The sequence below is a fragment of the Peromyscus maniculatus genome, chromosome 22 (genome assembly GCF_049852395.1).
Source record: "Peromyscus maniculatus bairdii isolate BWxNUB_F1_BW_parent chromosome 22, HU_Pman_BW_mat_3.1, whole genome shotgun sequence".
Lineage (NCBI taxonomy): Eukaryota > Metazoa > Chordata > Mammalia > Rodentia > Cricetidae > Peromyscus > Peromyscus maniculatus.
The window spans coordinates 22216054-22232970 of record NC_134873.1 but is presented as its reverse complement, the minus strand read 5'-3'; the positions used below and the strand labels follow the sequence as shown (position 1 = coordinate 22232970).

General features: G+C 41.2%; 1 long non-coding RNA gene across 1 annotated transcript in view; it reads left to right on the top strand.

Annotated features, from left to right (window-relative positions):
• The window catches only part of LOC121825116 (uncharacterized), a 29913-nt gene extending 13414 nt beyond the window's left edge, over positions 1–16499 (top strand). The window contains exon 3 of the long non-coding RNA XR_006067218.2: positions 16400–16499. This is a non-coding gene — a long non-coding RNA (uncharacterized LOC121825116). The remainder of the gene's footprint in view (positions 1–16399) is intronic.
• Positions 16500–16917: the final 418 nt, after the last annotated feature.

Sequence of the window (16917 nt, the reverse complement as noted above, 5' to 3'; positions counted from 1 at the left end):
CCTCCAGAAGAGAGACAAAAATAATACAACTTCTGAAGAGCCAACGTTTACAACAGGGCATAAAAGGATGGAGAAACATGTGCTTTTCCACTACTAATCCGAGTTCACATGAAATATTACCAAAAACTTACTGAAAAAACGTGACTCAGATGATAACGCACATTCTTCAAGTTGTGTCCCCTCTTCAGAATAAGCCACTCTCCCACCTACCTGACCTCTAAGCTTCTGCTCTCATTCAACAGGTGACCACTCTGTCAACGATACCATCAACCCTGTAGTCGTTAAAAACCCCTCAGTAAGAGCACAACGGCCCATAGCTCCTGCCTTCACCGGGCTCTGCTCTGTCCCTTGGCTTCTTTTACATCCAGACAAGTGGAGTTTTTTTTCCATGCCATTTCTGGCTCCCCCTCCCAATTTCTGACATTAATGAGTAATCTGCCCACAACAACTGTCTCCAGACACACCTGCTGAGCACACAGTTGGAGGAACAGTTGGACGGAAGGATTCTGTGTCCCCTTCGCCCTCCTCCTTCCCAGTTCCCACACCAAGGAAGATCCTCATGTTCCTTCTGATGTCTTTAATTAGCTCTGCTTGACTGATGGTGACTGGCATCATTGAAACTACTCCCAAAGGTCCCTCTCCCTCCTGCCTCTCATGTTTGTTTTGACATATGCTGATTTCTGTTGGGTCTCCTGTGCCTAGCAGAGGGTCTGGCTCACTGACTATGCCAAGAACAAGTGGATCCTCATTTGCCCATCTCTGTCCCCTTGAATCCACTGTATCAACCAACCCCTGCTTCTATCTCCTGCACTCCAGCCTCAAAACATGCGGTCACTTAGGGCTGTTTATTTATTGTGTTTGTCCAATCAAATTTGATTTTTTTCTTCACCTTTCTCACTTCATACTGTTTTATCTCTTATTTCTTGAGTATTTTTTTTTCAGAGGGGGGATTAATTCATTTTAAGGTAGCAGCTAGACAACCCCAAGGATAGCAAAGCAGTGAATGTCTCGCTATGTCTTGTATTTGGTTTGCTTTGCTTTGGTCAAGTTTGGCTTTATAAAGCCAGAACTTGACACGTGTACAAAACAACCCACTAACAAGACTCCTAAAGCACGAAGTCACTGGGGTACCCTCATGGCTTCTGTCCTTCCTTTCATGGGAGGGAGTTTAGACTGAATTATCTGTGCCCGCATATAGACAGCATTCAGGAACTCTTTGTGAAAAAGGAGCTGCATGGCCCTGGGGGCCTTTAGTACTACTGCAACAGATTCATCTTGAATACACAAATATGTCAGATGCACAACAGTTCATATATAAGCTCAGATGCTTTCAATCAGCAGTCCTCAGCACGCGAGTCACAGCCCCTTTGGGGGAGTCAAATGACCCTTTCGCAAGGGGCTGCCTAAGACCATCGGAAAACTGATAGGTGCATTATAATTCATAGCAGTAGTCAAGTTACAGCTACAAAATAGCAACGAAAATAACTTTATGGTTGGGGCCACCGCAATATGAGGAACTATGTTAAAGGGTTGCAGCATTGGGAAGGTTGAGGACCACTGCTTTAAACTTGCTATAAATAGAATCTTGAAATAAAGACGACAAAAGGCCCTTACCCCAAGAGATATATTTAGACGGTCAATACGTTTGAAGTCCTGTTAGTCATTCTTATAATCATCTTAATTTTGCGTTCTCAAACTGTACCCTACCTGTGTCAGCAGACTAGGTTTAAAATTGGGCTTCCCTACTTAACACTGCACAGCTTTGGGCCCATTACTCAGCTTCCCTGTAAACTCATTCTCTCACTTTCCCAACAAGGATTGCGAGTGCTCCCCTCTTGTTGTTGAAGTAAGAGAATAAATTAGTTAATTCATATAAAGCATCCTCAACAGTGCTGAGCAAATGAATTAGTTAATTCACATAAAACACTCTCAATAAATGTCAGCCACTATTTTAACAAAAACTGTTTAGATTAATTTTCCTCCGATATTCAAGTTAACTTAATGTTCCAGAAATGTGTGTAAATACATGTAAATATATTTATCCTGTGGTCTCTGAGGAGGGAGACAAAGGCAGGCGGCGGATCTGCACACAGCTGCGTTGGCAGCCAATGGGGCAGTGAGGGTGCGCTTGCTTTGGGGCAGACTGAGACTTTGCAACCTTAGCCTGTCATCATGGGAGAGCTGAGACCCACCCTTCCACACTGTGGTCCTTTTGTGTCTCATTTATGAAGCATGCTGACCTTATCTACTCCTTGTGATGCACGGGCATGGGCATGGGTAGCCCATGCTTATGAAGAGCTTTCACATACTGAAATTCTTAAGGACTTGGATTTACTTTTAGGTTTAGAATTCCCAGAGCGCCCATGATAGAAAAGAAGCACTTTTGTTCTAGGTTCAAATGCAACTCTTTCTACTTTTATTTTTTATGGACCTCATGATAATTTCAACTGTCAACGAGATCTAGAGCTGTGATGAGGAAATTTGAAGACCCCTGTTTAGGTGGCACATATTGCTTGGGAAATTGATATCCCATCTGGGGGTTCTGTTTTTATCCAATTGTTAAAAAAGTAATTTTATGTGTATGAGTGTTTTGTCTGCATATATGTGAGTGCACCATATGTGTACCTGGTGCCTGCAGAGGTCAAAAGACAGCAACAGAGTCTTATGAACTAGAGTCATAGATGCATAAAGGCTGCCATGTGGATGTTGAGGCCCTAAGATAAGTCCTCTGTAAGAGTAGTGAGTCCTTTTAGCCCAGTGAGCCATTGGTCCAGCCCCCTATATCTGGCAATTCTTAATCTCCTTATTAAAGGAATTTAAGAAAGGGCTCATAAGGAAGCTCAAAGTGTGTGTGGGGGGGGGGGGATAATTTTATTAGCATTTAAAAGAGAAACAGTAGGGCCAGCAAACTAGAAATCTTTGCAGCTGAGGAAGCCATGCTATTTGAGTAGGCTGACATGTTCAGTAATGGACATTAGCTAAAGTAGAAGACAGGCAGCCATAGAGTAAAAGGAGCAGGGTAGGGATGGTGGCAGAGGAGGGCTAGACCTTCAGGAAAGAGTAAGGAAGCCCAAAGTACCAGAAACAACATACTTAGGCTCTGGTCAAATCTGAAAACAAGAGTCAGGAGAGAAAGAGGGAAAGTTATATCACTCTGAGTCAGGACTTAGAATGGTAGGTAGACCTAACGGAACCTCATGGAGATTCTGTAGTGACGGTACAGATGGTGGATGTTCTGAAAACAAAGAGTATATATCATTAAAGGCATGTCTTAGTTAGGGCTTCTATTGCTGTGAAGAGATACCAGGACCATGGTAACTCTTCTAAAACAAAACATTTAATTGGGGTGGTTTACATTTTCAGAGGTTTAGTCCATTAGCATCATGGTGTAACGTGGCATGCAGGCAGACATGGTATCCTACATCTTGACTTACAGGCAACAGAAAATGGTTGGTCTCAGTGGGCATGGCTTGAGCATATATGAGACCTCAAGCCCGCCTCCACAGTGGTACACTTCCTTCAACAAGGCCATGTTTCCTAATAGTGCCACTCCCATTGGGGGCCATTTTCTTTCAAACCACCACAAGGGATAATCATTCTTCCCAATTGTTTTGCATGGTTTATGGTAAATTTGCCTTCTTTAATCACCCTTAGATAGTTGACTAAGTGGCCAAACTGTATTAATTCACAAAGAAGAAGACAACAACATATTTCTATTCATATTGGTGAAATTATTAGGGCCACTCCACATAGTTAAAAGGGAGGTTTATTTTGTGGGGTAACTTACTAGTGAAGGGATAGTTTACAGGGTCTGGGAAAGGTGTAGCGCTGTCTGGCGGTGTTCTCTGGAGAACTCTGCTCAGTTTACCTCCAGCGTCCAGGGTCCAGGAACCAAGAGAACCGGCACATCTGGATCTCAGGTCTTCAGGGGCCTCTCTTGTCCCCACCTTGTAGACGTGATAGTTACTGAAGCCTCAATGGGGCCTGGAACTTCCAGATCAAAGCTGGAATGGCTACCCCTACATGCCCAGAAGTAAAGTCCATTATTTTGATCAAAAGTGAATAGTTTCCCATACTACAGTAACAGACTCACTTGGAACACAGGTCTTTCTGCATGTCTGTAGAGAATTACCTTGATTAGGTTGAGAAGGAAAGACCCGCCCACTGTGAATATCATCATTTCCTAGGCTGAGACCCTGAACTTTATAAAAAGGAGAAAGGGAAGCCAAGTACAGCCATTTATCAACTTGTACTCTTTGATTGTGAATGCATTATGACCTGCTGCCTTAAACTCCTGCTGCTACGACTTCCCAACCACAAGGGACTATAACCTCAAACTTCGAGTCAAAATAAACCTTTATTCCTTAAAATTGCTTTCATTATAACATCCAATAACCAAGACAGACCTCTTTTAGACGATCTCCAAATTACACTACTGTGATAACTGTGGTTTTCAGGGGAGGGAGACAAAGCCATCCTGATTCTAGAGCGTGGTGAGGTACACGGCTGTTGGGGTGATTCAAAGACAGAGTAAAACAGGGATTGAGAGGGGCTAATTTCAGAGTGCTGTATGTAATTGCCCCCATACTGTCACCTGCCAGATTTGTTTTTCCACCCATATCTGCTCTAAACACAAATAATTCAGCTTCTCAAGACACCTCCTACTTCTTACCCTCCTCGGTTAGACTCGCTCTCTGGGAGATCTCAGGCCTCTGTGAAATGGTAAATTCGAATTTTGTTTTCTCAAGCTAGATCCATGATGTGCTGTGCGTAGATGTAAAGGGGACTTTAGGGAGGCGAATGTCTTGATGTGGCCTCATCTGTGATGATACATGGTGGTGGATAACAATGTCTTTCCTTGAGGAAACGCTTATGTCACACTAATTTGCACAGGGGAAGCCTTGGGCCCAACACTTCCTCCTTAACTTGAGTATGTCCAATGCAAATGTAAAACATCCTGTGTAAATGTTGCCTTCCCTATGCCCACAGTGATTCTCTCTCTCCTCCCTTGGCATGGCCGTGTGCTTTGTAATACTCTGCCCTGTCCATTTCTCGACACAGTGACCTAGAGAGATGAAAGGATCTGTCTTTCATGAATTCAAAGTATGAATTCATTCAAGGGAAGGGAAGTGAGTAGTTCCTATGTATCCATAGTTGCTTAACAAATATCCCAAAGAATTCAAGGGACTAAATATGAATTCACTACAGCGTTTCATTAATGTGAATTATTTAGATAGGAGAGCTAGCTGCATGGCTGTTTTCTCACTGTGTTTTGTACCAGGGCCTTTCTGTGGGACCTGACTTGGAACCACGAGGAATAAAGCTCCTTTGTGATGCTCTTTCCCTCTTTAGTCAATGGTGCCATAGGGACCTTACTTCCTGTTTCACAGGACCTGCTTGCACATTGCTGCTAGGTCTCCTGAAGTTCTTTTTTCCCCCTATCAATTAATTCCATTGCGGAGCAAGGTCTAGTCCTCCCTCTCTAGCCCCTTTCTGTCTTCTCTCCCCTCCTTCCTCTTTGGCAAAGCTTTTGTTTGTTTGTTTGTTGTTGTTTGTTTTGAAATATCTTGGGCATTCTAGAAGAATGGTTTTTATGCTTCCTTTTACACTGTGGCCATAGTCTAAGAAAATTCTCTGACTGTGAGGTAGTTGTAGACGTGACAGGGCATCAGTCTTTTTTGGGAGATAGCTTTGCTTTTGCCTTGAAACTCATCACTATGGCTCTTCTTCCCTCTTAGAGCCTTTCTCCTTTAAAAGTATTTAACAATAGGCACCACCTTTTGGGTTTGGAGCACACCTGGAACCGCTGTGCATATGGAATCAATGGGAAACTCACAGCAGTCTCCAAGGACTCTTGGAAATCACCTTGGACCTGAGAAAGAAACTAAAAGAAGATGCTTAACTATCACTGCCATGCCCAAGGCATTTTTCACTCCTTGCTACTTTAATTTGAAAGAGGGAAAAAAAAGAAAACCCTACAGCTTTATTATAAGCAGCACATAAACTATTATCTCTTTATAATAACCTTAAATAAATGCCAAACACAGAGGTCTAAAATTATTTCTGAGATCATGTATCACTTATTTTCTCTGTGATGGCCCTGTGATTGACTAAAAATAATGAAATGTATTCACTGTTCTTGTGTGTGTGTGTGTGTGTGTGTGTGTGTGTGTGTGTGTGTGTGTGAGTGAGTGTACATGTGCTCTGATAATGCTGTCTCTGTAAAAAGAAAAGGCCCTTAGTGAGTCAAATTGTCATAAAAAATTCTTTCGTTTCCCCTCATTTCCTTGACTTATTATTTCAGTTTCAAAACAAATCTTTTTAGCTGATCCTCCCCTCAATCCTCACCAAAGCTCCTCATCTTCTTCACCCCATCACCTCTGTCCACATCTCCAAGGCATCTCCACTGAATTCCTGCTATCACCTTTAACTGGTTTTATTTCATTCCTGGTCCCCCATGCTACTGTTAGGATTTCTTTCTTTTTTCTTTTCTTCTCCCTATCTTTTTCTGTCTCCCTTTCCCCCTCCCTCTCCTTCCCTTCCCTTCCCTTCCCTTCCCTTCCCTTCCCTTCCCTTCCCTTCCCTTCCCTTCCCTTCCCTTCCCTTTCTCTTCTCTTCTCTTCTCTTCTCTTCTCTTCTCTTCTCTTCTCTTCTCTTCTCTTCTCTTCTCTTCTCTTCTCTTCTCTTCTCTTCTCTTCTCTTCTTTCTTTCTCTCTCTCTCTCTCTCTCTCTCTCTCTCTCTCTCTCTCTCTCTCTCTCTCTCTCTTCCTCTCTCTCTCCCTCTCCCTCTCTCCTCTCTCTGCTTCATATTCGTGTTACACAGACTGGCCTTGATCTTGCTATGTTGCTGTGTAGTCAAGGATGACCTTGACCTTTCCATCTGACCCTCCTGCATCTTCCATCCAAGTTCTGGCTTTTAGTTATCTGGCCACCATATCTGGTTTTAAAGAATATTTTTTTCTAAGCTGTAAAATTGGGCCATGTATTTCTGCTTATTTCTTAGTATTCTGCAAACTTCTTAATATTACAGGTGCAATTCTTCATAATACTGTTTCTTCAAGTCTTTCACAACACAACACTATAAACACTCTCCAAGTTAGATATAGTAAGACTTCATAGATGCTAAGGCACACTAGCCTCTCATGCCTTGGGGACTTCATAGATGCTAGGGCCCACTATCATCTCATGCCTTGGGGACTTCACAGATGCTAGGGCACTCTATTGTCTCATGCCTTGGAGACTTCACAGATGCTAGGGAACTCTATCATCTCATGCCTTTGGGGACTTCATAGATGCTAGGGTGCTCTATCATCTCATGCCTTGGGGACTTCATAGATGCTAGGGCACTCTATCCTCTCATGCCGTGGGGACTTCACAGATGCTAGGGGACTCTATTATCTCATGTCTTGGGGAATTCACAGATACTAGGGCACTCTATCATCTCATGCCTTGGGGACTTAGGTTGGTTGTATTCTATATGTGTAGAATGTTTTTTCCATTCACCATCTCCTTGACTGACTCTGAGATAGACACCCATTGAAGTCACTAATTTGTCACCATCTCTAACTAGCTTCCCTACAGAGTTGTTGAGTCTGAATATCTTACTTTCCCTTCTCATTACACTTTGAACATGAATCAATTCCCATGGCATCATTCCTAGCCTTTCTTTTTTTCCCTTGGCTGCAGTTTAAACTGTTCATAGGACAAGACTGCATCTTTAAGATTTAGGATATAATTTGAAGCATATGGTAAAAAGACAATCTACCATATTGTTGCCTTTAGGTAAGTTACAGGGATTGACTTTCAGCTTTTAACAAATTAGTGAGAATTTATGCTTTCAAATAAATGTGGTCTTTCTTGAATGAAGTTTCTTTAAGATGTAGGCTTAATCCAGTGGGAACAATCCAAAACCTTATGGACATTCCTTTGGGGAATGGTTTTGGGAGCTTATTTATGAATCACACATGGAAACTACTTAGTTTCATAGGCACATGTCGCATGTGGTATAAAACTAACCCCAGCTCCATCACTCAGCCTATTCATCAGACTTGACTCTGAATGACTTTTGAGTGAGGGTGAGTTTTATTTTTGGCAACAAAAGGCACAATTTGCTTCCACTGAGAATTTATTTTCAAAGTTCAGTTCGCTCTCAAATCTTTTTTTTATAAGGAATCTAGATATATTCCGAGAAGGCAACATCTTTGGAATATAGGAATTATCTCCTGTGGGGACTGTTTTGAAGAAAAGGTCTTGGTTTTTGCCGAAGGCTTGGCTCCTTATTTAATCAGGCCTGTGACATGGGGACAGATTGGGCCTGTTAAGAGAATCACAGTATTTAAAGTTAAATGCTTTAAAGTTGATTTCTTACTTTGACTCTTGCTACTTATGTGGCCTTGACTGATTTGAAGAAAAAATGGATTTCAGGTTAATGTGCTCAAATGAGGTCAAGGATGGTCTAGAATAACAGTAATCAAAATAATAACTATCATTATACAATTTATTTTTTATTAGTTATGTACTGTATATTAACAAGTTAAAGAGTCTTAATCTCATATGAATCTCTCAATAAACAATTTCAAAAATAAGAAAAATGATGCTCAGAAAAAAATGGAATTGTTCAAGGTGACTTAGTAAGCAGAATGTAGAGAAGAACGAAGATTTCCTTCTGGCAGATTGACTCTATAGTCCATGTCCTGGGCTGGGAACGTAACTCAGTTGGTCGAGTTTCAGAGTTTCTGCTTAGCATGCATATGACCTAGATTAAATTCTAAACACTGCAGAAAACAAATGTGATGACATATGTCTATAATCTCAGTACTTGGGAAATGGTTGTAGGAAGATCAGGCAAGATCTTAAGGTCATTAACTTTACATAACAAATTTGAGATCTGTCTGGAGTACATGGGACATTGTTTCAAAATATTTCCATCAAATCCCATAGCTTGTAGGTGGAGTTTTCCCACCTGGGAGCCACTTCCAAATTACCACACAGAGGCTTATATTAATTACAAATACTCAATGGGTAGCCCAGGCTTATTACTAACTCTCCCCCATTAAATTAACACATATTCCTTATTTATGCACCATGTGGCAGTATCTTTATTAGCATAGCAAGTTCATCTCCTGATCCCTCAGCATCTGCTGGTGACTTCCCAGACTCTGCTTTCTTCTTCCCAGAGTCCTGTTTTTGGCTGTCCTGCCCCATACTTCTTGCCTGACTACCAGCCTATGAGCTTTTTATTAACCAATGAGAGTAATACATATTCACAGTGTACAGAAGGATTATTCCACCATCTTTTCTTCTCTATATGTCAACACATCTAACCCTTCCTTTCAGTATAGATTCAACATGTTGCTGATTTTGAATTATGGAACTATTTTCTATCAAGTTATAGTCATACAAGCACAAAGTTTTGGTGACTCTCGTGAGCAATAATCTCATACAGCTACATGTAAAATCAACACTACAAACACACACACACACATACACACAGTATAGGGGGTTGATTTATTCTAGCACATTAAAGAAGTAAAGAAAATAGGCTGTCAGACTTTCAAGGCTCACTTGCCAATCACCTTTTTGGTAAGTGATGCATATTCACAAAAGAAGGAAATCTTCCTGAATGATTTTCAGGTGGAAGAATTCAGACTGTGTGTACTGCAGAAGGCAGAAGGAAAACCAATGAATGATGTTGCGGGAAGACAGTTTCAGTTTAACATGGGACAGGTAGCCACCACAGAAGCTCAACAACAGGGCAGACTGCTTTGTAAAACACCACACTTCCTGTCATAGATGATGTTCGAACAGAAGGTGCATGACCTCTGCCAAAGCTACCACAGACACAAGCCCTAGGAAGATGCTGGTCACAGGTCCTGCGAGTCCCTTACAGCTTTCAGGGTCTGATGTGTCAGCAAGGATCCAGGACTGTGATGACCTTTGTCCTGCTTAGAGGGTCATGTAACTGCCAGATAGAAGACTCTCGTTGATAGTGGAAGGGGTCCTGGGCAGGTGGCTAAGCACAGATGTTGACAGAGGTGGCAGCTCAACATCTCTGTCTCTGTCTAACTCATGAATATCAACGCCGACATCTATGTACAAATGGACCAGGTAGAAAGCAAGTAGCTTATGCTCTCATTTCTTTTTTTTTTCAACTAAATATAGTAGACAATTCCTGAAAAATATGTCTAAAGACTCATTTTTTAAGTGATTACCTTATTAGTCATTGGTTATAACTTGATTCATCTCATTTCCCTAAAAAATAATAATTTGAAAATGAGAACTATTCTTGAACTATGGATGAAGAAACTGAGGCTTAGAAAATTAATTATTTTTAAAAACCAGATTTTGAAATTTCAGAAGTGAATTACCTTACCACAACAGAACCAAAAACCTCTTTGATGAACAGAATTGGCAGTTAACTAATTAAAGTACTAGATATCATGTTTTGGCCTATAAGAATGACTTTCCAGATATACTCAATCCAGGTGTTCAGACTCAGTTTTATTCTCAGCTTTCCACTTTCTGTCTTTAGCCAGTGGTTTCTTATTTTCTTCTCTATCTCTTGGAGATTTTGTTTTTTTCAACTGCTTGTTTAGGGCCATTAGGATGATGCTCACAATTATACATTTGACCAGATTATGCTCAGATTAATTTTCAGTCCAGTGTTTGTATGGTTGATGCTCAATAGACAGTAGAATAATGTACTACAATGAGCTCTCTCATGACCTGGGGAGATGCCTGTACTTCATTATCAAGGACAACCCCCCATTGGATTTTAATGATTTAGCATCTTCCTTTAGTTTCTTTCTTGGGTCTAAGCTCTCTTTCAAAGGGTTCTGTAAATGGAGGTGGAGTTTTCTGTCCTAACCTCATGGTCCTAAATAAACACATAAAAACTCATATTAATTACAAAATGTTGGGCCAATAGCTCAGGCTTTTGCTAACTAGCTCTTTCATTTAAATTAACTCATTTCTGTTAATCTATGTATTGCTACATGGCCATGGCTTTAACAGTCCTCTGGCATCTTCTTGGGTGGCTCACTGGCATCTCTCGAGCCTCTTTATCTGAGTTCTCAGTTTGATTTTTCTGCTTAATCTTATTCTGACTTGTCATAAGCCAAACAGCTTTATTATTAACCAATAAGAGTAATACATACTTATAGCATACAGAAGGCTCATCCCACAGCAGGGTTCAATATTTAATATTATCCCTTTCCCTTACATTTCTCAATGTTTTCCCATGTAAACTGAGTTATTGCTCTTAGGTATCTGAATTTAAGCCCACGTTATGTATAGGTTTGTGAAACATAGGAATTTTGTTTTGGAATTGGCACAAAAGCTGTACAAAATGATATGGTATAGAAGAGCAAGCTACTACAGTATGCAGCCATATGGATGGATGAAACACAATCTTGGGGGAAACAAGGCAGCTACAAAAGAACATGTGATGTATTATGATTTCTCTTGTGCAACATTAATTATGGCAGCTATGGACCGGTTTTATGTTTGTGTGGGGCATATAATTAGGACTCCAAAAGGAGGTTTGGATGACTTTTAACAAAAAAAAATTCATGATCTGTGTACTTTTCTTTATGAAGTCCATATTTTGTGATGACTTCATAAAAATATATTAAGAACTAGCTCACACTATCTCTGCTTTAAACTCGTGGACATGAATATCTTCACTGACTGAGGGGCATGTAAGTGACTGAGCATCCTTCTCCTCAGTGGGTCTTTTTCTTTCTTCCCTGTGAAGTGTATTTCTGCAAGTGAACTCTTTAAGCAGCTAGGTTCTGACAGAACTGAGGCAGCAACTCAAAATTTACTGTGCCATTAGCCTTTTGCCTGATAACCAAACAGCTGCGGAAGGGCGGGTGTCGAAATATCAGGTAACTAGGTCAGCGCTGTGAGCCTCTTTGTAGTAAACAGGATTGTGTACCAGTCTCTGCCTCCAGAATTTGCAAGCCTAGAAAGTCTGGATTTGCAATGCATGTTTGACTAAAATGCCTAGGCTCAAAACGGGCTCCCTCCTTTTCATCAGAGTGTTGAAAGGGCATGCCTTCTAATGCCGGGTTGATGACACCACAAATGAGAGGACTTCGCAGGTAACTTAATGGTAGAACATCCATTAGAGTGTCTCATGGCCTTTGGCACACTGGTTTACCTCTAAGAGACCTGTGTTGGAACCCTTTACTATACTTTTGGCCCCTTCAAAAGGACCTTACATTAGCCTGGAAGGTTGGGAAAAGTTGAAGAATAAGCTTAGACATAACATAGAGCGTTGTCTGGCTATGATTTGATACACTCAGATATTCAGAATCAACTGAGAATATCACAAGAACAGCAGAAGGAAAATATGCACAAGTTTATAAACCAGGTACCTTGGATTCAAGTCTGATATCTTTTACTTGATAGCCCTTTCTCCCACAGACATTTGCATAATTTACCGCAGCAGTTCTTTTGGGGCCCAGGATAATGGCTACTTTCAGATCAATGTTTCGGCTGATTCTCTGCTGTGAAATAGAACTCTTATCGTCCCCCCTTCCTCTTCTCTTATATTTCATAGTCCATAACACCAATTATCTCTTCACTTGTGAACTGTCTGTTTTCCTCCAAAGAGTGAGAATTCTGGCAGCAGAGCCTTTTCTTTTTCTGTTTTATCACGACCATAGTCTATTGCATGGAACTATGCCTGCAGCATTGACTGAATAAATATTTCAAGTGACTTTTAAAGTGGAAAGTGTTGGTGTAGATCTAAGATAATATTAGCATTAACTGCTTGTTATGGTCCCTGTTTGTCCTGTCTGGCATAGACACCTGCTCATTCTCAACCCTGACCAGGATATTTTGTCCTGTAGGACATTACCTGTACCACTTAGTCCTGCTCTCAGTCTTTGGACTTAAGTGGACAGTCTGGTGGGTTGATCACTCCAGACAGTGAGTTTTGTGTCAGTACATCATCCTTCAGGTATTTCAAAGCAGAGCCTTAATGCGACAATCCGCAGAGGTCTATTATTAATTTATTAAGGGGATACAGTGGGGGATATAGACTCACTAATACAGAACACGGAAGACACCATTGCTGAGCCTGCTGGTCCAGCTACTGCTTTCATATCCTTTTGCCTTGGGCAGGATGGAGACCAATTGCAAGCTGCTCTATGCCGCTTGACCCAGTCCTGGCCACCCAAAGGAGTGAATGAAGACTCTCCCTCAACTCTTAAGGGGTCGTGTATGCAGGCAAAGTCACGCCCTAGGGCTTGTACCCCAAAGCCATTGGCTGAACAGAATGAATTCCCGCAACACAGCCTGGTGAGATGGCTCAGTGGGCAAAGGCATTTTCTGAGCAAACCTGGTGATGTAAGTTCAATTCCCAGGACTCGCATAAAGGTGAAGGAAGAGAACCAACTCCACAGATTTGTCCTCTGATGTCCACATATACATTGTGGTGCATGTACAGCCTCTTCCTCTGATGTATCATTCACACACACACACACACATACACACACACACACACATACACACATACACACACACACACACTACTACTACTACTACTACTACTACTACTACTAAATGTTTAAAAATATTTAAAGATATTCTTGCTGAGTCCCACACTAGGGCCTTTCTATGCACTTGTGAATATTGAATGTGAATGGCTTCTCTGATAATCATGTATGGAATCTAGAAAGAGTGGTAAAGATATGATTCTAGAATTTTCTCTCAGTCAGTGGTTCTGTGCCTTTCAGAAGTTGATCGGCCTTTGCCATTTTTAGTGTCTTATGACATCATCTGAGGAAGCAGCTTAGGGACAATGTTGAGTGACATCCAAAGGCTGAAGGCAGAACTCAAGAATACTGTGAGCCTAATATATAGTGTCTTAGTTAGGGTTTCTATTGCTGTGAAGAGACACCACGCCCATGGCAGCTCTTACAAAGGAAAACATTTAACTGGGGCTGGCTTACAGTTCAGAGGTTTAGACCGTTATCGTCATGGTGGGAAGCATGGCAGTGGTGCACAAGAAAACACAGTGCTGGAGAAGAAGCTGAGAGTTCTACATCTGGATTGGCAGGCAGCAGGAAGAGAGGGAGAGACACTGGACCTTGCTGAAACCTCAAAACCCACTCCCAGTGACACACTTCCTCCAACAAGGCCACACCTACTCCAACAAAGCCATACCTCCTAATAGTGTCACTCCCTAGTAAACAAGCTTTCAAATATGTTTCTACAGGGTCATTCTTATTCAAACCACCACATGCAGTTTTGGACATAGCTAGGAAATAGTGTTTCTCTTTGTGCTTTGTCTTTAGGACACATCTCCCTTTCGCCTAGTTTCTGGGCCAGTCCATTGGCTTTGAGAGTCTGTGTGTTCTCTCAAGGAGTTCCTTAAGAACAACAACCATAGATGGCATATTAGCAATTCTGAATTTAACAAGTAATTTTTCTCCTGATAAAAGTGACCTTTAATGACTTCTTTCACCTCAGCCATCAAGGCTGCTGCACTTTTCACCTTTGGCACTAACCAGTGGTCTTGTCCCAATCTCCAATATCTTTCTGCCTGGGATCCTTTTGAGCTCAACGATGGCAGGGGAGTGTGGGGTTCCTGCTAAGTGTTCTCTTTTCAATGCCCTATGGTTGTGTAAACTTCGCTATGAACGCATCACTGTGGGTTTTCCCAGGGAAGCAGACCCAATAGGAATAATAGATAAGATGGAATTTATTATAATGATTCAGCTAGACAACTATGACAGCTGGTTCAACAGTATTGGGAAAGTTACTGCTTCAGTGTTTAGCGTGGAGCCTTGAAGTGAGCAGTGCAGACAGTTTGGAAAGAAAGATGAATATAAAGTAAGGTAGAACACGGGGAAAAAAAAAAAGATCTAGGTCCCACGAGGCTGAGTTAGAAACCCAGGTAGAGAGACTAAGCCTACATGAGGCTTTCTCTGCCGTCAAGCCCTCCACCTCAGTGATGTGTGAGACCTTCTGAAGAAGCTTGCTCTCTTCATCTGATGCTAAGTGTGTCCATGGTCTAGAAGTCAGAGAAACCAAGAAGATCACTGGAAACTAGTAGGACAGGCTTTGTTTGTATTCTAAGACAGCCAGCTCAGCTAGCTGAGAAGGAAAAGAAGTCTTCCCTGGCAACAGTGTCTAGTGTCCTATACTGATCCACAGCGACTGAGAAGAATATGATTTTTAAAAAAAAAAAAAAAACCCAATTTCTAGTTTTTAAATCTCCTGTAAAATATCTCTTGCTGATGGTGCTAACAGAGAAATGTTCAGTGTTGACGATATTTGAGGAAACAGATGTTTCTGCTAAGTTGATCCACTTATTAGTGTACAAATTTGTCAACAGTAGTAGACAATCCGTAGTCCAGCTTTTTAAACCTGACATCTGTGTACAGTGACATACTGTTTAATGATGGAGATGTGTTCTGAGGGATGGCTCTTGAGAAATATGCCACTAAGAAATTCTATTCCTGTGAAAAGATTATAAAGCATATAGGAACTTAAATGTGATTGGTCAATCATGGGATGTGGTCTCTTGATGCAATCAAGAGACAACAAACAGATCTAAGTAGCTGCTGCTTACATGGTATATTATGCCCTACAGTCACCATTTTTGCATATATGGGGAGGAGTAGATTCCATAGCAGCCATTAAAAGCATCGTACCGTAAATATATAAGCCAGTAATATGGATGAGGAAGTGTTTGACAGAAGACATTACTGTGTTTTTTCTGCCTTCATGACAGAAGTGCAGTGGGTTGGTTTATAAGCCTCCTGACATAGAGTATTACCACATGCACAAGAACAAAGTTTTGCTTTTTGCCCCAAATTTACAGCAGCTACAGTGTCAGTAGGAGGTAGGAAATTTCCAACTCCATCATGTATTTATAAGTCCACCACCTTTATATATTCAGTCTGTCGTTGCCCACAGCATCATGGGTGCAGTGCCAACTGTGCTTTCTTAAATACTCCTATGATTGATTTCCAAATAGGGATAATAGCAAAATTAACTTTCTGCTGGCTGGTATAAAATATTGTGTGTACAATGGAATCCAAACTGACATTTTCTCCCCAAAGAGGATTTTTAAAAAAGTATCTTTTTTTATCTGTCTTTGGTTGACAACTTTCCATGCTGAATTGTAATGGTTAGTTTTAATTGTTAACTTGATACAATCTAGAATCACCCACAAAGAGTCTCAACAACGAGGACTTGTCTAGATCTGATTGACCCATGGGCTTATCTGTGGTGGATTGCATTGATTTTGTTAATGGATGTGGGAAGACCCGTCCACTGCAGATGGGGCTGTTCCTCATGTGGGAGGTCTTGAATTGTGTAAGAGTGGAGAAAGGGGGCTGAGTCGAAGCATGCATGCATTCATTCTCTCTGCTCTTCACAGTGGCTGTTTCTAGCTGCTTCAGATCGCTGCCGTCTTGACTGCCCTGCAGTGATGGACTTTAACTCTGCAATTGTGAGCTAAATAAACCCTTTGCCCCTTATGTTATGTTTGTCAGAATGTTTTGTCATAACAGTAGAAAACACAACCGAGATGTGAGCTGTGCTTGGGAAATCTTGCAATTTTAACAGTGAGGTAGCTGGTCAAGAACCTGTAAAGTTAGTAATAATAATAGATGTCTAAGCTATTCACCAGAGTGCTAGGCCAGATCTCTGACCGGTCTTACAATTTCCAGTCAGATCCTTTGTTCTTATTTGCTGCACATTCGATCTCTGATACAGCACTCCTAATCTCTTGGCATTTTCTGCCTGTTGTTAATTAATAGGATTATTTTTGTTTTCTTTCACTTTAACCAAAACAATCTGCCAACCATAACTCCTATGTCCGGCAAAAAATGCCCCTCATGAATTAGGGAGAAATTGAAGCCTTCCAAGATAAATAAAGACAGAAGGAATCTGTTA